At 42.4% G+C, this 24,875-nt stretch overlaps 1 long non-coding RNA gene across 1 annotated transcript in view; it reads left to right on the forward strand.

The window, feature by feature from the left end:
- The window catches only part of LOC309342996, a 66,105-nt gene that overhangs the window by 31,124 nt on the left and 10,106 nt on the right, over window positions 1–24,875 (forward strand). The window contains exon 2 of the long non-coding RNA XR_014157058.1: window positions 13,678–13,889. This is a non-coding gene — a long non-coding RNA (uncharacterized lncRNA). The remainder of the gene's footprint in view (window positions 1–13,677; window positions 13,890–24,875) is intronic.

A 24,875-nucleotide genomic window follows, 5' to 3' on the forward strand; every position in this document is an offset into this window, starting at 1 on the left:
GGGGACCGACAGCACTGGGATTGTTGCTAGCTGTGCAGCTGGGGCTGAGGGAGTACTCTGGCATCACTGTGCCATGTGTGTGTGTGTGTGTGTGTGTGTGGAGATGCAGGGGTTCTGCAGAGGGCATGTCCCAATTGTCACGAACTCATTGGCTGACTCCATGGGTGGATGGCATGTGTCTGTCATTTTCTCATGTTTTTGTATTTTGTTTCCATTGATTTTAATTGTTCTCCTTCCTGGCTTGAGCATGTGCAGCAGTCTTCCTCAATGTGATGCCCTCCAGATGTTTTGGGCATCATCCCTGCCCAAAAAGAGGCTATGCTGCCTAGGGCTTGTGGAGATTCTAGTTCAAAACATCTGTAAGGCCACAGTTGGAGGCTGATGTATAGAATTCAGGAACCATTTTGCCAGTATATGGCAGTGATCTCTGGACCTGGAGTACAAGATTCTTTGCCTCATCTCATAGATTTAAGCACTTATTTAAATCTCTCCCATTGAAACTAATTTGATTTAAAAATGTTTTACATCACCCAAATTAATACAAATCTCCTGACTGGGTCAAAGAGAGCCTTGAGAATGTGAAGGCAGTGCCTCTGAAGCCAAGGCTGGGGCTCAGTAGGATTTCCAGTAGTCCCAAGGCTAAGCTCCAGTGACCCACACCTTTCATTCTTCCAAATGGTTGTCTGAAACAGAATAAATTATGAAAACTAAGCACGTACACGTACAATTTTAATGACACCTGTAGTTAAATGATGTAATTTATTGACATTATGTAGACTGATTATAACTGAGCAGTTCTTCCTTCAGAATTTGGGTTACTTTTCTGCTAGGTGTTGATTTAAGAAAACAATAATTGTGCAGTGTATAGACAACAGCGCCCAATCATTTGTTGACATAAAAGTAACTTGCAGTCTTGTTGAAACTAGCATAACTAAGACTGGACAAAGATGGACAGCACCTATGTGATCCAAGACATACCATAGGAATATGAGCCACTATTGAAATGCTACTCATCTAGATGATCCCAGGAGCACCTTTTTTTTTTTTTTGCCTTAAAAAACCAGTGGGCATCAGCCTGGCAAAGAAGTCCAACTGATTTCAATGAGAGAGTTTTTAGCACTTTCTTAATCTTTTTCAGTGGAACTTAAAAGATAAGTTTAGATAGTTATTGCACAATTATTTAATAAACAAGACTTGCATAGTGGCTCTCAGGAGCAGATATAGGGCCAACCTAAGCAACGCAAATGAAAGTTGAAAGAATGCTTCAACATGGCTCCATTTATGCATCCAAAACCAGCCTGGGAATACAACTGCGATTGGCTAAGTGCCATGGCGCAGAGTTCAACCAATCAATGGGCTCCACTCAACTGATACCAAACCCGTACCCACTCCCTATTCAGTGGGCCTGTCAGCGGCAAGGAACGTAATGAAACAAGCAAGGCTTGATTTATGCACTTGAGTCTCTGCTCTGCCTCATTCCAGCAGAGCTGAAGTGCCGGATTTCCTGTACTGGGCCCCATCATGGTGTGAGATTCTGCCAAAGTGCGAGTGAGATGTGCGGTGGGGAGTGTATCAGGGGTGGTATTGTCTACACGCAAATGCTCAACTTTATGTACTTTTAACTAGAGGTGTAACAGATGGTTCCGTTTCAGTCCAAGCAGTGGAGAACCGTGCCCATTCTGCCTGTAGCCAATCAATCCAGCCACTCTGGGGGAAAACTGCAAGCTGGGCTTGGAAGTCTGGCTGCCAGCAATCCAGAGGAAAAGCTTTTACACAGGCTAATGTGGTCGGCTGCCATGTGAAACTGGGGAAACGAGGAGGATGGGATTAAAAATACATCAACGCAAACAACCTCATGCTGGGCTTTGGTCAGGAATAATGGCTGGGAAGAGAGGGGAGAGCAGGCACAATTTGGAAAATTAAAAAATGTGCTTTGGCCTGTACCATTAACACCCGATCATTTTAAACTGGCAGGCATAAGGGGAAGGGAAATTAACTACTTTATGAGAAGAGAGTTGCCAATAGAGGAGTAAAAATTTGATGTTGCACAAAATGGCTGTAGCAGGTTGTCTTGGCCTTTTAAATGCTTAAGCATCTGCACAGGGCTGCTGGAGCCAGCCTTCCCTGTGAATTGGCAGAGCAAAACAGGGCCCTCCCCTCCACATCTCTTTGTCTGCCTGTCTGCAAGATCATAACTTTTTGGAACTGGGTCAAATTCATTCAGATCTTTCAGCAGATGCCCTGAGCATCAATGGGTAGTTCTCTCTACCCCCCCCCCCTCGATTTGGGGAAAGCTTATTCTTTTTCTTCTTTATAAATGCTGCACCAATGAAATGTTTTCATCAGCATGACTTGTGAGTTTTAAATTGCATGAAAAGCCTATGGAGGACTGGACAGTCTTGATGCAGACGGAGTTGGTGGAGAAAGGCAAGTAACGATGAGCCAGAAATTAGTAAAGGTTTATATGGGCTTTCCAGGTTCTGACCCACAAGCAGAACACCAAGAGATTGATTGCTTGGGATTTAAAAAATGGAGAAGAGGGATTTATCACCAGGCTTCAAAGGCCCTAGTAGTTAACTGGTAGGAAGGAAGAAACAGGCCAGTCTATTTCTACCCCATGCAAATTTTGCATGTGCTCATTCATAAGTCTATCTTATTCTGGTTTTGTAATTCATTTTTTAAATCTCTGCATAAAAATGCCTGCTTAAATATGTATTTTATTTCAATTTACACATTTCTAAATGAATTTTATTTTATTCTAAAATCAATGAATTCTGGCAAAAAAAATTGAACCAAAAAGTGTATTGCAAAATTCAACAAAGAGCAAAATCTAAAGGATAGTACTGTCTGCTCTGCACATTAGTCCAGATCAAGTCAGTTCATGCTGGAATTCATAGAAACTGAATTTCTCAACCAGCCCTGTGGCTAGACTGCCTTTGGCTTGGTGGGTCATGAATTGAACATGTGACATGGTCAGGCTCAGTTGTCGGAGGCCACATCTAGTTTCAGAGTTGAGTTGCTTGAGCTGGAAGCTGAGGCCAGCAGCATGCAGAGGGCCTCTCAGTAACATGACTCTCAAGCAATCAGTGTCAAAGTTTATGCCTCTTGCTATGTGATCTTTAATATGTAATTGACACAGCACCCCACATTCTCATGATCATGCCAACAGCCTTAAATCAGTCACTTATGGGGCTATATAAATCCTCCTTCTATCTGAGTTTAAGTGAAGAATGCATAGCTTCAAACTTATCAACTGAAACTTGATTTCCCCTATACTATCTGCATTGTTAACAAACTAGAAAATATTAAAATACTTCTTTGCATTCGTCCTCTGCCACATGAAGAATCAGTGCTGCATGATGAAGTCACCCATCTTTCTTACCTGGTCCACTCTTAGTACAAATCAAATAGTCTTTACCAGTTCTCGGCAACATTTCCTGGAGTTTTGTTTTGTTTTGCATCATAGTTTCACTTTCAGTTTGCAAATTCTGTAGCGTGGAACAAACAAACTTTACTTAACCCAGCAATTCTTACTACAACAGTTGTGCAACTTGCAACTGCCCTGGGTTTCATTCCTCTGCTAGAGTTCCCCCATGTACAGGGCACTTACTTCTGCAACACTTTGATTCCTACTATCATTACAGGGCTGCTTTTGCAGTCTAACCTAACCATTTAACTGCCCTTCCTTTTTATATTTGTCTGTTGTCATCACTGGTTCTTGCCGGATATGATAAAGAGTTAGGCAGGTCTGAAATAATATTCCTTGGAATTGCTGGAATCTGTTAAGAGATGATGTAACCCATAAGTGAGTCATTTCCCCCTACCATCTCCTTAGAAGCAACCTGCACTGCCTGTTGCCAGACAGACCCAGCGCCAGCATCCAGCATCCTTAGCTAGGGCCCTGGGCACCAGCAGAGCTCAATACAGATGTTTGCCCTGGGCTGCCCTTTAAACAAGTTGCTTTCCAGAACTGTGCTTCGGTTAGTGCCTGGCAGCTGGGTCTTGGAGCCACCATCTGCATTTCCCACAATGCCTCTGCAGCAGTGTCACTCGGGGGAATTATGGGAAATTAAAAGGGCAATTCAGAGACCCAGGTGCCCAACACTGTTTGCTGAATGCTGCCACCTGATGTTGCAGCTGCACCAGGTAAACCCACCAGAGGGGGCACCGACATAGGAAGGAGCCAACCAGAAAGCATGTTGCTCAAACCTGGAACTGTCCTTGTTGATGGAGGTGGAATCCCTGTTGTCACTACATGGGGAAACAACTGCATTCTTATGTCTCCATAAATCAACCGCAACTCGTATGTAATGAAAACTTGATATAAAAATTCACATATCATGCCTATGGTATATCATAGAATCCTCCTATCATCTAGTCCAACTCCTATGCAGCTGTCCCATATGGGGATTGAACCCTCAACCTTGGCGTTATCAGCACTATGCTCTAACCAACTGAGCTATCCAGGCTCCATCCCAGCATCTTGTCTTCAGCTATTACTTAAATCAGATGCAGAGAAGTGGGAGAAATTTGATTCTGTTGGCATTTAAAGGCAAACTTACCAAATTTGCACTCTCTGAAACAAACATGAACTGAAACACAACCGTTCTTTGACACTTGCACTTCTCTGAATTTTGCAAGGCAGTTCTTCAGCCAAGAAATGCATACAAAAATATATATCCTAGGTTGGATTTAGTGTGCCTAAACATGCAAATACTAGTGAAATTAACATGCAAAAAATGTGTTATATTTGGGAAATTTGTTTTTCAAAAATGCATATGTTAGGACAAACACATATATATATTAAGAGAAATTTGCATTAAAATGTTGATGAATTTTCATCAACTAATGCATCATCTACAAACTAACACAGAAAAATGGAGAATTGAATTTAAGATTGGAAAAATGAGAAATTGAGTGAAATCAAAATTGATAGAATTGCTTATGCCTAATCAGATGCTACAGAGGAAATATCCAAGAAACAGGACAGTTCTGGAAAGATCACCAGTGTTCACTCGCTTGTTCTGATTTTCAGTTTAGTGTAGTTCTCCCCAGTTTTATTTCCATGTTGACCACAGGTCATTAAATAAATGCAAGCTACAATATATAAAACGTTTAACGATAGGACTCATATCTTACGAATGATTACAAATGGCAAGAGGTAGGTCAACTACAATTAATTGTCATTACAATGATCATGCGAGCCATTCACAACAAAAGCAGCATGAGATTTAGATAATTCGAAGGAATAAATGGCTGGTTATGTAATAGTCCCTAACATCTATTTGCTAATAGAAAGTCTGTCTTTTGAAGATCTGACCAATTTTCCTTATCTGTCAACAGCTGGGGAAGAAATTTGATTCTAACTGATATGTGAAAGGAGCGTGTCAAAAGATAATGCGCAAGATCCTTGGTTTCTCTTGTGCCAAAAAAACATAATCAGGCTTCATATGAAACATGAGAAATTCTCCTTTCCTGAGCAACTGTTGGCATCAGATTAAGCTTTATTGGTTAGGAGCTCTTCTCAGCAGGAAGTAACTAATTTGAATAATATCAACTTCTAGACAATGCTGGTATCAATCTATGGTGCAACTGGGTTGCTCCTTGCTTATGCTGTTATCAGGTAGGTTGAAATTGTTATACACCTTTCACCAGAATTCTGACTTGGCCCAGCATCATACTTAATATCTAATTTTGCTGTATTTTCAGACATCAAGAGACATTCTGATTTTGTCCTTTAGTGGGCACTTGCAGAAAAGATTACCGGCTTGGGTTGCTCTTAGAACTCATATAACACCCATTCTGAAACCCCTGCATTGCTTACCAGGTTTGTTTCCAGACCCAATTCAAGCTGCTCATATTCAAAGCCCTAAACGGCTTAGGCAACAACAACAACAACAACAATAATGATTTATTGTTTATACCCCACCCATCTGGCTGGGTTTCCCCAGCCACTCTGGGCGGCTTCCAACAAAATATTTAAAAATACAATAAAACATAAAACATTAAAAACTTCCATAAACAAATGTCAGATAGTTGTGTATTTCCTTGACATCTGATGGGAGGGTCTTCCACAGGGTGGGTGCCACTACCGAGAAGGCCCTTTGCCAGGTTCTCTGTAACTTCACTTCTCGTAGGGAGGGAACTGCCAGAAGGCCCTCAAAGTTGGACCTCAGTGTCTGGGCTGAATGATGGGGGTGGAGATGTTCCTTCAGGTATACTGGACCGAGGCTGTTTAGGGCTTTAAAGGTCAGCACCAACACTTTGAATTGCGCTTGGAAACATATTGGGAGCCAATGTAGGTCTTTCAGGACTGGTGTTATGTGGTTTTGGCAGCCAAGTATCTGAAAGACCGCTTCCTTTCCTTCAGATCACCCTGAGGGGACTCACTTGGTACTTACACCTTCCTCAGAGGTTTTCCGTGGGGTGGCTTGGGAGAGAGGATTCTCTGTGGCAGCCCCAAGTTGTGGAATTCTGTCCGCACAGTAAATGCTAAAGGTGCACCTCTTTACACTGCCCTTTGACACCTGAGATATGTATGTAACACTGCAACTGTTTTTAATTCAGATTTTCAAAATTGTTGTAACCCACCCTGAGATCTGCTGGTGAAGGGTGGATAGTAAGAATAACAGTAGCAGTAATGAAAATATACAATATCTCAGTGACCATCAGCATCAAAGACTGAGTGTAAACTGCCTTGGGATCGTAACCGATGTACACAGTTTAAAAAGTGAACAAATAAAGATTGGTCCACAAGGTAATTGAGCAGATGTAAATTGCCTTAAATCAGTTTCAACTAATTACAGTGGGGCTCCCATCAGTTTAAAGTCTGTCTTAATTGATTTGTGGACTGCGCTATAAGCCTTTTAAATCTCCCACCATAAGGAACCCCTTTCACTGTCACTACTCATTTTCATTCCTCTTTTTAGTACTTAAAAAAAGTTTCATTATATCTTCTTTAAGATGGCGTGACAAGACCCATACAGACTATTCAAATGAACGGATATGTCTCTATTTAGGGGCATTAGGCGTATTAAATGCACAATGTTTGGTTTCTTAATCATCCTACCTTGCTGATGACATCCCCCTCCCAGTTTTTCCAGTTTTACAATGGCTCCAGAACCACTTCCGGATTTCTACTCGCAAATTAAAAACACACCTGATTAAGGCAGCATGTCTAATGTGTATTAACACACATATATCAACAGCTAAATTCTTAAGTGCTGGATCTCACTGTCTCAAATAATATCAAACCCAGAGACATTTAAAAACCGTATGTACATAAAACTGTTGTGGGCACACACAGTAATCCCACTTGCATGATTCTTGATTTGGTACTTTTCAGCCCTTTAAGCAACACGGCCCCATTCTTAAAATAGGGGAGTGGGGCAGGGGAGCACTGGCACATGACGGACTGTCATCCCATTGAGTTGAAGATCATTTGAGAAGCATGCCCCCCAATTTTCAAGTTTCTGCCTAGATTAGGCTTCCAAATTCAACATGGCTGTCAGGCCACTTCTGACCTCATTTATCAATCGGCTGAGTAATGTTCTGCTGATGGGAGAGAAAAGAAAAGAGAGAGAGCGTAAGTGGAGACGGAGTGTCTCTGAAAACTGAGAGGAGGGCAGGGGGTGGAGAGCAATGGAGACATCTGACCTGGACACTGGGACAGCAGATAAATTAGAAAGAGCATAACCCCACGGAGATGCATGCTCCGGCTCATGCAGCAGGCATTAAGGATGAAATATTTTCAGAGTAACAATTCACCTCTAACTGGAAGGACAGGGACTCGCTGACATTTTGGGCAATGAACACAGCCTGCTGGTGCTCCTCTTGGAGGGATGAGACGTGGGGAGAGAAGTGAGGAGCAAAAGCAGAAGGATTTATGCAATCCCAGTTCCTAAGTTCCAGGTTACACTTACCTTGTTGGTTTAACTCATTTAATAGAGTTATAGGACTGAGAAGGACCAAAGTAAGAGAAGGACCTGGAACTAAGGACCAAAACGAACACGATGTTGATTAGATCTCCTCATTTAAAAATAAATAAAAAATAAAGCCATTGTGGGGCTCTCTGATTTAGATTGGAACAAGATTTCTGGGAGGTGGGGGTATTTGAAGCCAATTCTGCCTGCAACGTTTCCCCATTCAAGATCATGCAAACAAGGATTGAAAGGTGATATTACCCCTGGTGGAAGGAAAGACTGCATTGTTTCTGACTCTTTTTTTAGGGAAAGGATTAAGCATATCCCTCCACCTCCCTACAGTGACTCTGTTCCGTTCAGAACGGGATCCCCTGCCAATTGAGAAGGTCAGAAGAGCCAATCGCCATTCTCTCATAGCATGTCTGTTTGGACCTTCGTATTAAACGAATATCAATAGGACATACTTTCACGAAAATTCATTTCAGTTCAATTCTAATCACAGAGACTCCCAGCTCTGCAGCCCCAGTCATGGAAGTGTTTGCTGTGGTGAGGAAGAAGGATGTTTCATTGACTTTGGAGAGGCCATTGTGGAGGATTGTGGACACATTCCTTTACCCCGGAGTTTGTGCAGTCAAGGCTGGTTTAATCAGGCAACTGAGCAGAGTTGGATAGTTCCTCTGTTACTTACCCAGTACACTTCAGCTGCAGTAGCACAAACCTTACAGCCAGTTTGTTTGCATGCTGTCTTTACCACAAAGACATTGCACTCAAAGTGGTTTACAGAAAATGAATAAATATGATAATAGTACAGTAGCCATAATATGTAATAAAATTATAATATTAAAACAACAACAACAACAACTTATTATTTCTACCTCGCCCATCTGGCTAGATTTCCCCAGCCACTCTGGGCAGCTTTCAACAGAACATTAAAAACAGAATAAAACATCAAGCATTAAAAACTTCCCTAAATGGGGATGCCTTCAGATGTCTTCTAAAAGTCGGATAGTTGTTTATTTCCTTGACATCTGACAGGAGGGTGTTCCACAGGGAAGGCGCCACTACTGAAAAGGCCCTCTGTCTGGTTCCCTGTAAACCTCACTTCTCGCAGTGAGGGAACCGCCAGATGGCCCTCGGTGCTGGACCTCAGTGTCCGGGCTGAATGATGGGGGAGAAGACGCTCCTTCAGGTATACTGGGCCAAGGCTGTTTATGGCTTTAAACGTCAGCACCAACACTTTGAATTGTGCTTGGAGACATTATATATTGCTGCAATATATATCACTGAAATATATACAGTACATATTTAAATAAAACTTGCCAATATGCCATTTAACAATATCTAGTATTGAATAATATACAGTACCCATAACCAATGTGGGATTGTTTCATCAAAATAATGGATTTGAAAGATATGGGTCATTTCTTACATATTATGGCTACATTCGATGGTAGGACATGCCATTTCCAAATATTTCTAAAATATTAGTTCAGATTTATGCATTTAACTTATGGATACATTTATTTAATTTATGAATTGCCTCCTATGAAAATATCTCAAAGCAATTAACAGATAGCAGATAAATGAAGCTTCAGTGGCTGCATTCAGGCTCCCTGTGCACAGATGTCACTTTGGGTTATTTTCTTCCATGGTGTGAGCTTACCTTTCTTCCAACATGGCTCTTTGATAACACAGACTTGCTTCATCCAAGGCTGATTTCTTTCTTCTCCTCTTTGCCACTCTTCCACTGGGACAGCAGTCTGCCTTTCTAATGGTTTCCCCTGCCCCAAAGTGCTTTGTCTGTTTGTCTGATTAAGCATTTGTCTGGCCTATTATTAGTAGTATAAAAATAACACTAAATGTTTTAGGTAACTTCTCCAAGGGAAGGGGAGGTGGCTTCAAGATTGTCAAAGGGCTACCAACCAGCACTGCTCTTTGGCTGCAAACAGGAAAAAACAGGATTTATCTGATCTGAAACTTTGCATGCCCACCCAAAGTGTAGTGAGTGTGTTGCTGCTCCACCACTGCCCACCCATGAAAATCATGTGCACATGGATACACATACAATATCTGAGTATATGGAGATTGTATGGTGTGCCATAGACCAGAAGGGGAGGAAGGGGCATAGGGACTGATGACATGACCAAGGTCAGAAGCATTTGAAAGGCAAGAAATGCATTTGGTGAAGACACTTCCAGATGGCCCAAGAGAGCTCACTGTGCTGCTTGCCAGGCAGGGAAAGTGAGAACAGCCAAGGCATGCTTGTCTCTCTGACCTAAGGCAAAATGTCTTCTCTTTCCCAGCTAATACAGCACACAACCACTTGTGCTACACTGATTGGGTTGCGGGGAGAAAGTGCCAGCCAACATTCTGCCTTCAGGCCCAGGCAAGGCAGACATAAAATATGGGATAGGGGAGAATCAGTGAAGACAGAGTTGTGTCCCCCTTAGCAACTGCCAACATCCACCTTGGGATGCTTTCCCAACAGTTGGAGAAACACAGACCCAGATAGATGATGGGCAAGCTCTATGGAAGCATGTCCTCCCCATCACCTGAAAATATGGCCTCCCTCTCTTGTGGTTGAAAACAAAGTTGCTGTTGAACTATCTAGAAAGAAGACAAGGGGCATGTGATCATCTACCCTGCAGACAAAACCACTTGGTCATTCCACCTCTCCAGGGGATGCTGGGAGTTGTAGTTTTATGAGGGGGGCTGGGGAACTCTGAGAGAGGCTCCCCAGCATCCATACCAACCTACAGCTCCCAGGATTCTTTGGAGGAAGCCACCTCAGATATTATACAATAGGTATAAATTTGCTGGATATCTAGGCCCTACAGGAGAGATTTCCCCAGTCAACTGCTCAGTCAACACATCTACACGCTGTTGCCCAATACAGTATCCATTTCTATACAATGGAACTCAGCACCCTCTCTCTGAGAGCAAGCCCAACTGAAATCTGATTATGGAATCCCACTTTGCAAGCCCAGCAAGGCATGTGATCCGAGGGAGTTTATGTTAATCCATATTATCCCCAAAGCTGCTCCATTCCTTTGATGTGCTGTGGAAAATAGCAGCATTTAAGTTTTCATGGCATGCGAATGGCGGAAATGTAGATTCTCGTTGGCGCAGCTACTATTTTGAGAGATTGTTAACATCATTGTTATTGGGGGGACATCATTGTCATTGGGGGGAACAAACATCATTGTCATTGGGCATTGGGGGAGAAAGCAGGGAGAATTGCAAGGTGAAGACAAACAGAATACCAGAGGTGTCACCCAAATGAAGGATCTGGGTCAATTAATAGTCCTGATTTTGACTTATTATTTGAAAAATTTGATACAGCATTTCAGTGAACGTGATATCATCTCAAGATCTTTGATGGAAATAGTTCCACAGGCAAGTCATTCATTGTCTGGCAAATGATTGTCAGGCAAGTCATTCTCTGAATGAGTAAATGCGATCAATTGTTTACAACAACGCCTTCCATCCTGATCCCTCGCACATAGACAGAAGAAGTCCTATTGAAGCCTGATTTAAAATTCACCTTTTAATATTTAAATGGCTGTGATTATCAAGTCTGTCATTTAATCATATGGATTAACTGGTGAGTGCTTTCAGCTCTGGACAACGTCTAGGAAGGAAAGAAGTGAGGGCAGGTAAAAGGAAATATCACACATCAGCTATCAAATCATTGTATAAAAATATCCCCATTGAAGCTGTTGCAGTGTAGTATGTCAAAGTATTTTCTGGACAAAGGAGATGCTGACAAGTAAGTATTTTAGCTGATGGCTGGCAGCCATTCTACCAAGCCTGTCTCTTAAACTAAGTGGTCATGTTCTCAGGTCAGTATTAGGGTGGGAACACCCTCAGGGCAGCAGGAAATGGGACTGTGGATTAGTAAGAGTCCCCTATGCTTCTGGTTCAAATATTCTGTTCTTGCTATTCTTAACTTCTGCCTCATTTATTTATGTATCTATTGGAAATATGTATTCCCTCCTTTTCTATTTACTCCTTTATCCACCAGAAAGAGATTCTAATGATTTTTAAGGAGATTCTTATTCAGAACATCCAATCACATTCTCAGTATTTACGGTATTTGAATTAAAAAAATGTTTTCTGCTTCTATTATTTTCCTCTTGCCCCCTCTCTCTTCAGCTACTGGGTCCTGCTCAGGACAAAATTCTTAAAACACAAGCCTATGGTTAATAGAATACAGCACCTGCCTATTAATCATACTGATTCATGAGGCAGATGTCAAGGTAAACATCACTATGAAAGGATAAAATGAAAGTACTTAGAACAAAGTCAAAAATTAAATCTGGCAAAAAAACACGGCAGGAAAATTAAACTGCATTAGGAGCTGAGGAGAATGCTTTCAGTCTCATTCTAAAGATAATTAGGGATGGGATTTGGTGAATGAAGGGAGGAGGGAGAAGAGTGGTGTAGCGGTGAGGTGCTATAGCTAAAAAGGCCCTGCTCATTGTTGCCACCCAGAAGATGGAAAGAGGAAGATGAGCTCTGCCAGCCATGGGTGTAGCCAGGATTTTTGCTGTTGGGGGGGGAGAGGGGCAGGCAGAATCACAGTTAGTTTTTTTATCAATTTATTGATTTATTTAAGGGGGCAGCTGCCCCCCTGCCCCCCAGGCTATGCCCATGCTGCCAGCCATTGGCTCTGGCTCTATCTACTGCTGACCTTCCTGTATTTCACCCTACAAGCCCCACAGGGTGCCACCCACCTTTGCTAATGACCATTTTGGTCAGGGTCTGAAGGAGCTGCAAGCCCTCTCCCTGTGCCTAGGTCAGGGCTGTGTGTGAGGTTTGCCCCTGCTATCTTTTTCCACGGAGAATCATTTCTCTGAAGATGCTATTAGCCTCAATTGGACAAAACTTGCAGGCATAACACTGTGTGCTGACTGTGTTCTTCTAAATAGCAGCTTTGTGGTGTGTCGGTGTGATTTTCAACAGGGAAATCATGTGTGTCGGCTGGGGAAGGTTAAGCTCCTTGCAGCCCAAATCCAAGTCTCTACAACTGGTTTTGCAAATTGAAAAAAATAAATAAATTGTGAAATCCATTCATAGAACTCCCATGGCACATCTGATTTGACAGAAGCTCTTTATTTCCTAACCACTGGGAACACTTAAGGGAGGGTGTCAAACTGAGCTCCTGGCTTTTGGTAGTTAATGTTATGTTTGTGCCTGAACTTCAGAACAGAGCAGGGAACTAACACAGTTACATTTGGGGCACATGAACTGGAAAGTGCAGGTTTTCATGCTTGCATTGACTGGAATACTCCATCTTATTGGCTCCCCAAAATTCCCCAGGAGTCCCACATTCTCCCATCTCATCCCAAAGCAGCCAGCCAGGATATAAACATGTCTCCAGTAATTTTAGTACTATGGGTTCTTCTGCACTGGAGGGCAAGGATAACTTTCAGCCAGGATTGGGCCTGAGTCCTTCCCCCACCGTCAAGACCCGGGAAGGACTTGGAGGCTTACATTATCCCAATTTTTAACTATCTCCTTAAAAAGCTCTTCAAAATCCAACCAGGTGCAACGCATCATTGATGAAAGCTGTACAGGGTTACACCATAAGAGGTTTTGGCCCAATATTACGATTTCACAGCTGCCCTGAAATCTGGTATTCAGTGTTAATATATCCACAGGAATTTTTATCCCATTTGGTTCATTCTATTTTATTTTATTTTTATTCTGTTAACTTTATCCTATTGATTCAAATGTGTTTTCATTCCCCCAGATGGTCCCCTTTTGCATTTGCTTTTTTACGGAAAAGGCTTGTGCTGGAAGCAATATATAACAAGGTTTCGCTCTGAAATCCGGCAGGACTCTGCCCCACAAGTTTTCATGAGACTGGATTCTCTCCCCTCCCCTTTTAAGACCACGTTTTGAATGCAGAATGGAACAAATAAATGAGAACATGACTCCTGAATGCAGAAAGAAACCCCAAAGGTCAGTTGGGTTATAGGTATGCAGATGACAAGCTATGATTCTGTTGATACAATTGCTTTTCCTGGCCCATTCCACACCTGCTGTTTGCTTTCAAACATTAATAAAAGCTGTTAAAATGCCACTGTATTGACATTCTAGTGCTCGTTTCCTGGGCTGTAGCTCTTTGCCAGGCTTGCTAAATTTCCTGCAGTAAACCTTTCTATATTGGCGCTTCCTTTTAAAACATTTATTCTCCAAGCATCATTTTGATGTGATGTCATGATTTTGGCTTACACAAAGCTTGGCACTCCCCCTTGTAACCCTAACCCCTCTCCCTTTCAGAGTGTTGGATAGCCATATTTCTGAAGACAACACACATTCAGCTAACTAATGTTATTAATTGTGTTGCTGCCACAAAGTGTCCAAGGTGATCTAACAGTTTGACTAACTTTTAAAAAATGAATTCATGGAGTTTGCTACCACACGGATGGTAGCAATTTGTGATTTGTATTTCTTCGACGGATGTAATTTTATTGCTGGTTTTATCCTGCTTACCATCATGATAGTTTTCCCCCCTTAATGTTGGCGGTATAGAATTTTTTGCAAAGAAAATGTTGGTGGTTCTCAGCTTAGTTGGGTCTTTTAAATGAAAATTAGACAATTCATAGAGGATTGGGCAGTCAATCCATACTGTTAAATCACATCCCCATATACAGAGACAGCATACCTCTTAGTATTAGATAACTGAGATAAACAACACAACAGGAAAAAGCTGTCCTCTTCATGCTCTGCTTACAAGTCTGCCCAGGGCCATCACACAGCTCAGTGGAAACAGTATGCTGGGCTGTGTTTGGATCCAGGGTTTTTTATGTTCAGTGTGTGATTTTGCTCCAAGTTCAGGATTTCTGCCTTTACTTCAGTAGCTGGGATTGAGACAAAAGACTGAGTCACACTGAGCTTCTTTGCAAAGTGGATTACACAGAGTTTAGCATGTGTCTCCCAAGACTTTGGTACATGGTCATCATACTCAAGTGTTTGCTTAACCAGAACCTCGTTCAGAATTCAACTCAATATTATAATGCTATACAGCGGTACCTCGGGTTAAGTACTTAATTCGTTCCGGAGGTCCGTACTTAACCTGAAACTGTTCTTAACCTGAAGCACCACTTTAGATAATGGGGCCTCCTGCTGCTGCCGTGCCGCCGGAGCACAATTTCTGTTCTCATCCTGGACTAAAGTTCTTAACCTGAAGCACTATTTCTGGGTTAGCGGAGTCTGTAACCTGAAGCGTATGCAACCTGAAGCGTATGTAACCCGAGGTACCACTGTATGTGTGGGAGGAACCAAAGCCATGGGGGTAGCCAGGCTTTATGTTAGTGGGACAGAACCTCAGTTAGTTAAGTATTTTGTACTGATTTACTTGATTTAGAGGGGGCAGCTGCCCCCCTGCCCCCCTTGGCTATACCCATGCAGAAGGTCCCAGGTTCAATCCCCATTTTAAAAAACAACAACAATGTATTATTAATTAATTACTTTTCACATGAGCCTCAAGGCAATGTACATACATTCTATCTATTTTCTATCTGTCTTATGCTTTTGTATGTGTTGGAAGCCACCCAGAGTGGATGGGGTAGAAATAATAAAATTATTATTGTTATCATTATCATTATTAGCATTTTCTATCCACATGCACACATATACAGTGGTACCTCAGGTTAAGAACTTAATTCGTTCTAGAGGTCCATTCTTAACCTGAAACTGTTCTTAACCTGAGGTACCACTCTAGCTAATGGGGCCTCCCACTGCTGCCGCACTGCTGGAGCACGATTTCTGTTCTCACCCTGAAGCCAAGTTCTTAACCCGAGGTACTATTTCTGGGTTACCGAAGTCTGTAACCTGAAGCGTGAGTAACCTGAAGTGTCTGTAACCCGAGGTACCACTGTAATTTTAAAACTGTATAAAAAAAACCTAAAAATGAGTTTGAAAACAAAGCAAAATAAGGATCCAAGGCAGAGACCAGCTGGTAAAGCTTGTCAAAACAAAAATGTCCTCACTTCTTTCCAGAAAGTACAGATAGTGGGCACTTTTAGGAATTCTGTATATCAACAGGAATGTTGTTCCAGAAAACAGAGGCAGCCCCACCAAAAGCCCCGCTCTGAGTTGCTCTGGAGAGGGCTTCTTATGTTTTAGGAACTCCAACGAGAAATTCTGCTGCAAAACACCGTGACCTACTGGTTATCTAAGGGAAAGGGTGATATCTCAAGAAATCTGGTGGCAGCCAGGTAATGGGAAGGACTAAGGCCCTGGAGAGCTGTTGTCGGTCGCAATAGACAGTACTGGCTTGAATGAACAAATTGCTTGACCTGATATAAGTGTAGAAGAAAATACTGAACAACATAGACCATTGGTTTGACTCAGAACAAAACAGCTCCCTGTGTGTTTGCTGATTGGTTATTCCTGCAGAAAATTAATCTGAGAGCCCCTTTGGTCAGAGTGTCAGAATAGCAACTGGGAGAGACCAGGGTTCAAACCCCCACTAGGCCAGTCACTGCCTTTCAGCGTAACCTACCGTACCTCACATTGTTGTTGTAGGGCTTAAATTAGGAAGGGGGAGAACAATGTACATGCCATCTTAAGGCTCCTTGGATGCAAAGATGGGATATAAACGCAATAAATAAATGGCTGAAAACTGCAGGAGGGAAGAGTGCTCTTGTGGTCCAGGGCTGCTTGCAAGCTCTCCACAGACCTCTGGTTGGCCACTGTGAGAACAGGACAAATCTTTGGTCTGATCCAGCAGCGTCTTCTTAACACATTGTGACAAGAATCACCAAAGTTTGAGGAAACTAAGAATTCTGCTGACTATTTCATGTTTGTAGAAACAATTCCATTCAGAAATGAGGACATGATGAACTTGTAGTGCACTCTTGGGTCCTACATTTCTTTGTTTTTGAATTGTTTCTTAGCTGGTGAAGAATGTGGCAGAGGTAGCATCCCTCGTCTAAGCAAAGATTGTGCTGCCGTGCAGTTGTTAAAGACACAGCAACACCTTTCAAAGCTAAATGCCTTTGTTCTCACAGAAAATCATTCAAACTGGCAATGTTAACATGCGCCTCAATTGGGGAATGTTCCACAAAGTTCTGTCCACAGCTGGAAGGACTATAAGTTTGGGGCATTTCCTGGGAGATATAAATTAGAAGCGTCACCTCCAGCAGTTAGAATCCGTGGGGTCACCAGCTTTATTCCAAAACTGATAGGAGACAAGCAGGAAGTGTTTCTAGTTTGATGAATTAGGTGCATAAAATCCATGAAGAGATAATGAGTGAAGATACCTTTTCCTTTTTTCATGGGGATAATATTTCATGATTTCGGGAGGGAGAGATGGGGTGAAATAATTAGCCATTTGTTATTAACTCTGTTCACGGGTATTCTGTTTCTTTGTTCTGTGATGCTGCCTGGAGCTAATTTTTAAAAAATGATCCAACAACAACAATAGAAATAATTTCTCTTAATAACTAATGGCTATGTCAAAACCTGGAAATCAAATCAAAATTGTCCAAAAGTGAGATGCAGGTTGAGGATTCCTTCCAGCGCTAGAAAATGAATGCTCACAAAGAAAGTTCTAAAATGATACAAAGCAAGTTTTATTAAGTCTAGTGCCATTGCTATAAAACTGTCTGCTACATGTTTGGGTGTGGCAAAATGAAGTGCGTGATCTTTATCTCACTTCCTCCTGATGCTATAAAAATGGTGGCATTCAGTCATGGTCATTTGGGCCCTGAACCAGAAATGTTGACCTTGGTCTTTTCTTCAGCTGGTACTACAAGTTCAGTGAAAGACCCTCAGATCTTTGTCAGGATTAAATATGAGTCGCCCACAATCAAATCAATCAAATCCCCTGGTGTGTTCAGTGCTTGGACTTCAAATCCTTTGGCTGTGTTCCTGGTGGCCTCACCATCTTAAATCCCTCTCCGAGGGTAAGACATGGCAGACCTCAGACTGCCCTTTTTTATGTGGCCTTTCGGTAGTTTCATCTCCACAGGCATTGAAAACATGTCCCAATGATCATTTATTTGCCATTTGAGGGTGGGGTTTGGAATCTGCCTCCCTAACCATGCTTTATACCATTCTGTCCCTCCACAATGCACACAGAGGCCTATAGCTCCTTTGCAAAACTGTTCTGATGAAGCAGTTTATATATATAAATTCAACTTGGAAGCAGGAGCATCCTTCATTTAGCCATTGAAGAAAATGGGATTGCCACCTGTTCTCTATACTTGTCAGTGATAAGGCAGAGAAAGAACTCCTTTCTTTAAGCAATGTCTGGTTTCTATTTTATTTTTACAGGTACTCATTCCTAAGCACAATAGAGTACTTGAGACAAAATGTCTAGCTCCCTGCTCTAGTTTGGTTTTCCACTGGTTATTGTTTAAAATACAGAGATTATGAGGTCAAAACATTCACAGCCAATATTTCCCCTAATGAAAAATGTAGTCAGGCATAAGTCAATGATCAAATCCATATGCTGAGTGTTCCATGCTACAGTGATTTCCACTAGACAGGACTTCAATAAATCTAATTTTGAAAGAAATTATATGCATCTGATGCTGTTGTCTTACCAGCTGCCACCTTTGTGCTACTTTTTCCTCCAGATTTCAATCTCTGTGCCAAATGAACTGATACCACACTGATGGGCATGATAAGAAGGTTAAAACAACCAGAAGCATGATAAGAAATAAAACCCACCAGCAGCTTCACCTGGCAGCATATGTTGGTTACTGAGCCTGTCTCACTTAGTAAATGATGCTACATCAGATCACAAATAGAATGAACCAAGTTATCCTGGTTATGTTATTTACTTGCTTCCATAATGCAAGAATTAGGACTTCTGTGATGAATTTAGCAGCAAGATACCAAGGAGTCAACAGATGTGATTTGTGGTTGTCCTGTGGAACTCAATGCACATTAAGGCACATTGTGAACATTGGTAGAATAACTAGAGTTCATAAAATGCTTGCACAGATAATTAGTATAACATATTTATTCAGTTGTTGGCATCCGTCTGTCTCGGGAGAAAATGAAGGAGTGCGCCTTTGGGGGTGAAGTCAAACCATTGGAGAGTTACAGCACCCGCTGTAGCTGTAGGGACTGATATGGGAGTGACATGTTTTAATGCAGCTGGGGCAGATGAAGGCATCCGGTTGTGCTGATACAGATGTACTGTGGCTACGCCCAGCAGTGGTGGACCTTGGGGTCTCAAATTTCAGCAGCGCCCTGTGTGATGCCATAATTTGGTGCCACTCACCTCTCGCCTTCCATTCTACATCATAGTTCTGGCACCCCTGTGGTGCCCCCAAGCCTCTGTGCCCAGTGCAATTGAACTTGTTGCATTCTCCATAATCCATCTCTGCTCCCAGCAGTCATTTCTCCTCTGCTCACTGCTATGGATGCGCGACCTGACTGTCTCCAGGTACTGTGATCTTCTGCAAGGGATTTCCACACAGTGGGGTTGATGTTGCCAGCCTTCATGTCACCTTTGCAGACATCTTTGTAACACAGAGTTGGTCTACCCATGAGTCCTGTGCCTGAAGCTAGCTCCTTGTAGAGCACATCCTTGGGGATTCATATTTATTATATTTATTATATTGTTATGAACTGACAATAAATATTACATAAATGATTACACAAATGATAAAACTAAAACCCGCTAGCATGCCAGAGTGAGCAAGCAATACAAAAATCTGGTGTTTGGAACTTGGAAAAGATTTCTGAAGCTTGAAAGGAAATGTGCAGGTGAAGAACGTTTGAGGTGGGGATAGGAACAGCATTTTATCCCTGGCTATAGTGCAGCCCTCTAATACCCAGGCTGGACAAATCAGAAGCTGAACTGTGCCAAGCAGTCTGGAACAAGAAGGAAAGTCTTCATGCTCAGTGCCTTCCTTGGGAGAGAGAAAGCATTTTGAGTGTTGAGCCACTGAGTGTTCCACTGCTCTCCATAAATGTTTAGTAAATTCTATAACAGGCCACCTATGTCAGTATTTCATGTCTTGTCTGTGTAATCAATAGAACACTTCCATCTGCCATTAAACATATCCTTCCTCCCTGTGCGTGCCATATATCATCCTTTCAAACGCTGCTGCCAGGAAAGAGGACTCAGCCTGGAGTTGGCTGACAGCAGAGCAGCTTTCAAGTCTTGCAAAATAACTTGATTTGTTAATGATAATGATGTCCTTGTTGACAGAATCTAGCAGCAATACATAAAGCACAAGGTTGTTGTTTTTTGTTTTAGATTCCACATTATTAGAAATCTTTGAATAAGTCACTTATAAATTGCACACCAAGATGGATTACCCAACGGAGCAGGGTCAGAAAGATTTGGAAGTATGTGGGGGATATTATGCTCCATGCAGCTGTCCTGCAATAGTGTATGTGTTTGTGTGTGCTGCGCTCTTTAGATGGTCTTTACTTCATTTCTTTCAACCTGTAGTAAGCCAGACTGGCTGCATTTAGGGACCTCCTGTGCCCCTGGTGGTACAACTGTGGAAGACTATGGCAGTACTAAAACCTAAGCCTACTCCAATTTAAGGCAAGCCTCATTACTGTAAATGTTAGTATACATGCATTCCCATTTTTGTTTGTTTTTTGGTCTTGGTGAGATCCATTGAGCCACACAAACGTGAAGAAAATCTATGGGGAAATGGGGAATTTATAAATATATGTGTCATCATAGCACCCTCCATATATACCAGGTAAAGTTATAGCTGATGTAGCCTTACAGAGGAATGAGCAAGAGTCTAAGGCTGCAGTACTGAACTAAGGAGGAAGCTCAATCGAACAATTTGGAACTTCATTCAGAGAAAAATGTACACAAAGTTGCACTGTGTGAAGATTGCATGGTTTTAAACCAGGCATAGGCATACTCTGGCCCTCCAGATGTTTGGGATTACAATTCCCATCATCCCTGACCACTGGTCCTGTTAGCTAGGGATGATGAGAATTGTAGTCCCAAACATCTGGAGGGCTGGAGTTTGCCTATGCCTGTTTTAAACAATCAAATTTGGGGTGATTAAATAAGTCAGACCCATGATTTGTCTCAGTCTGACCTCAGTTCTGCTTCTCACTTTAAAGCATATGTTGGCTCTGTTGTATCTCTTGGCACCTTTGTTACGTTCCTTTGCACATGATTCAGATCTGGGGCTGTGTATCAGGGGGACATAGTGAAGTAATGACCTTTACCAAGGCCCCTAGCAAATTATCAGAATGAGTAAAAAATGGCTACTTGGTCCGCTTGCAATGAGTAGAATTTGGCGCTGCAATGGATGCACCCCAGATTTAGCAACGCCCCCTCCCTCTGAATCATAGAGTTGGAAGGGGCCACAATGATAATCTAGTCTAATCTCCTGCAGTGCAGGAAACTTTCACCCAACATGGGGCTTGAACCCACGACCCTGAGAATAAGAGTCACATGCTCTACCAACTGACGGATCTCCAGAATGTACGAGAGTCATCCTCCCGAAGTCCCTGCCTTCAAAGCAACCAGCTGAGCCTCCATCTGCATGAACTGCCACTCTACCTTTTGATCGCAACTCACGGCAGTTCTTCTCTTCTTATCGGCAGCCTCCTCTCGTAAGAATTTAAGAATAGCCTGCTGGAACAGGCTCATGTCCCCTCTAGCCCAGCATTCTTTCCTCACAGAGAACAACCAAATGCCTGTGGGAAACAGGGGAGAAGAACATGAGCACAAGAACACTCTCCCCTCCTGTGATTTCCAGCAACTGGTACTCGGAAGCATTGTTGCTTCCAGCTCATCATCACACCAAGCTATAACTATTTGTCCTTGGCCAACTTGGACCATAGCTGGAAAAGGGGTTCATTGATCCATCTGGTGCTCTCATGATGAGTCTCTCATTCCCTCCACACACAATGACCAGTTTTGGCCCAGGGACCTCCAGCTGTTGATTCCTGAGGAAACAACACCCATCTTACTCTCCTCGTTGTTCCTTAGGCTAGACAGCCATGGCTCTACCTCACAAATTTGTTCTTCATCCAGAGCGTTTGCAGTCTCCTGGGTCTTTGCTGTTTGCCTGTCGTTCCCTTTCCCCTGCCATTCTGTGCCCCCACCCTCCATTCCATTCCACCAGCTGCAAAGCAATTTTGAAATCAATATTTTTCTCCTCCAGATTGTAATTGTGTTTTAGGTGAATTAGGCTATAGATCAGGGTGGGATTAGTTTATAGATCAGCGTCTGGGCTGGATGCAGCTGATGTACACACACATTAGCTCCCCCCTCCATCTGTTTGGCCAGTGTCAGCATATGCAAGCCTATCCAGCCGCATTGGGTGGGCGGAGAGGGAGGAGAGCAAGCGAGATTTAGCAGGCAGAAATCCCCCAAACATAAGACACTTTTGCTGCTCTGTGTGAGAGGGGGTATTTGCTTTATGAGTCTCCGTGGAGCTCGAGGGTTCTGAAATAAGGACATTTCTTCAAAGTAAGTGACATATAATAGTCCTGAGAGTAAAACAAGGAAGACTGGAGATATGTAAAAGCTGTGGGGAACTGGGAACACAGGAGGGAGGGAGGGAGCAAATGGCTACCAGCTCTGTACCATACCAGGAGAAAAAGAGTCTGTTCTTCTTCACCCACCTCTGTAGATGCAGCCACCACCATTTTCTCCATCTGTCTTGGAGAAACTAGAATCTATCTTCAGTTTGGCATTTACCACCAGAGCCTCCAGTGGCTATTATGGACATTAGCAGGTGAAGCCTATAGCTCATGGATTCTCATTTCGATAGGGTTTAGGAAACCACTGAAATAGCTGAGTTGTGGGTTTTTTTAGTGTGTGTGGTTTTTTTGTGTGTTTTTTTTTAAACCTGCCTTTGAAATCCCGGTAAAGTTTTGGAAAATCCGAATGTATGACAGCCTTAATTTTGGGGAAGAAACTATGAAGAGCAAAAACAGGATGGAGAAACCTCTTGAAGAACTATAGCTCTATAGGTGCATGTCCACCAGCTTCTTTCATAGTGGCTCATCACTGATGCGCGGCCACTGCATAGTATCTGTGCTGAGGATCCCTTTTGCATCAGCTGTGTGTCAATGCTTAATCAACTGGGCTAGATTAAGAACATTAGAGGCCCTAAACTCTGAAAAAATTATGTTTCCCCCCCCATATGTCATTCAAAATAAAAAGAATACTAAACCATAAAATAAAAAGCAAGGATCCTGATTGCTAAGCATTGGAAGACACAAGATTTACCCACGCTGGAGGAATGGCAGACGCAGTTGATGGACTACATGGAACTGGCCGAAATGACTGGCAGAATCCGAGACTCGGGGGAAGAAACAATCGAGGAAGACTGGGAAAAATTTAAAGACTATTTGAAAAAACATCATAAGTTGTATGAATGTTAAAAAATGCACTTTTGAGGAAATTCTAGCTTCAGCAATTGTAAATTAATGAAATGAAAATTAAGGTACAAGAAGTCAGAGGTGGAATAATGAAATAACTTTATTATGTTCAAGCTAAAACGTATAAGATGTCGGTTACAACATTTTGGAAATTAGATAACATGATAAAATGAAAGATACAATAAGTTTTGAAATAAGTTAACAAATTGCTGATGTTTTGTATCACAGAGAACGCAGGGTTAGGAAGATGCGGGGAAGTCCATTGGATTGGCTGAAAAAAAGGATTATGGAAATTTGTAACTTCTTTACTTTATTTTCTATATCTATCTTTTATTCTTTTTTTCTGTATTTTATAAACTTAATAAAAATATTTTTTAAAAAAAATAAACCATAAAATAAAAACTTATTTTCCAAAATGACACAAAACTCACATGTCTGCTGAAATTAAAATAGCTTCTTTCCAGAACTATGACTGTGCAACAATTTCATCGATTTATCTTTCTCCCCTTAAAAAAACACACCAGGCATTTCTGATTTATGTTAGCTTTTTAGTCTCAAAGCGACCTGTTGGTGAATGATAACATCTTGCCCAGGCCATCCAGTGAGCTTCAGAGGCAAACAGGGACTTGCCCATGCCCTCCACTGCCCCCTCGTCCTCTCCTACCAAGGCTTCAGCAGAGCTGCTGAACAGTCTTGGCCAAGCCGAGTGCTCTACTTCCCTTCCCTTTGGCCTATCAAAGCCCTTCATTCTGCCCCCTCTACTCCTATCCAGGCCTTGGATGAACCTAATGCTGGCATCTCCCCAATCCAACCCCTGTTGAGTTGCCTGATGTCCCTTGTTTTAAGAGATGTCCTATATTTTAGAACATCAGTGTTTCATAAAATGTAATGGGCACCCTTTATTTCCGGAAAGCAGCTCCATAGAATTCCCTGAAACAACCACCACGTCTATTAAATTTTGAATGGATACCCGTAGGCTCACAGCATGCTGGCACACAGGCTTCCTTGAAGCTTTTCTCTTCAGTCCTCCTGTCCCGTGCCCACCCCCCGCCCACTCTCCCCACTATCTCTTCCGTCTTTTGGCACCAGGGCAACACAGGCTGATTTACTCTAATTAATGATGCCACCTGGGTTGGATTTCATTAGCTTCAATTTACATAACTGACTGGCTCTCCTCAGCCCAAGGCCTCAGGCCCTCCATGGATCTGCCATCCTGCCAGCGGTTAAGGATGATTCTCCATAGGCCTGACTTCTATCCCAACATGGCCAATCCTCTCCTTTTCCATTAGGCCTCATGTAGCTTAAATGAGGCACTGCCTACGCAGAATGCCAATCCCGACCACTAGCTGAGAAAAACAGTTTCCCTCCTTTAGCTTCAATGCACCTTCTGCTTTCTATAATTAGTAGTGTTCAGGTCTGCCACTTCAGGGGCTTCCCTTTAAATAACCCTCTCCCTCCCTTTTCTCTTGAACAGGGCACGCAGAGAAGATAAACTGCAGCTAAAATAAGCCACTCTGTTTAAATCTGAGCAGCCATGCATGACATATCAGAAGTTAGGAGTCATGTGTGCAACAGAGGCTGTGCTCCAGCTCATTTTGCTTTGAT

This window comes from Podarcis erhardii (genome assembly GCF_964252035.2).
Source record: "Podarcis erhardii genome assembly, chromosome: 5".
Lineage (NCBI taxonomy): Eukaryota > Metazoa > Chordata > Lepidosauria > Squamata > Lacertidae > Podarcis > Podarcis erhardii.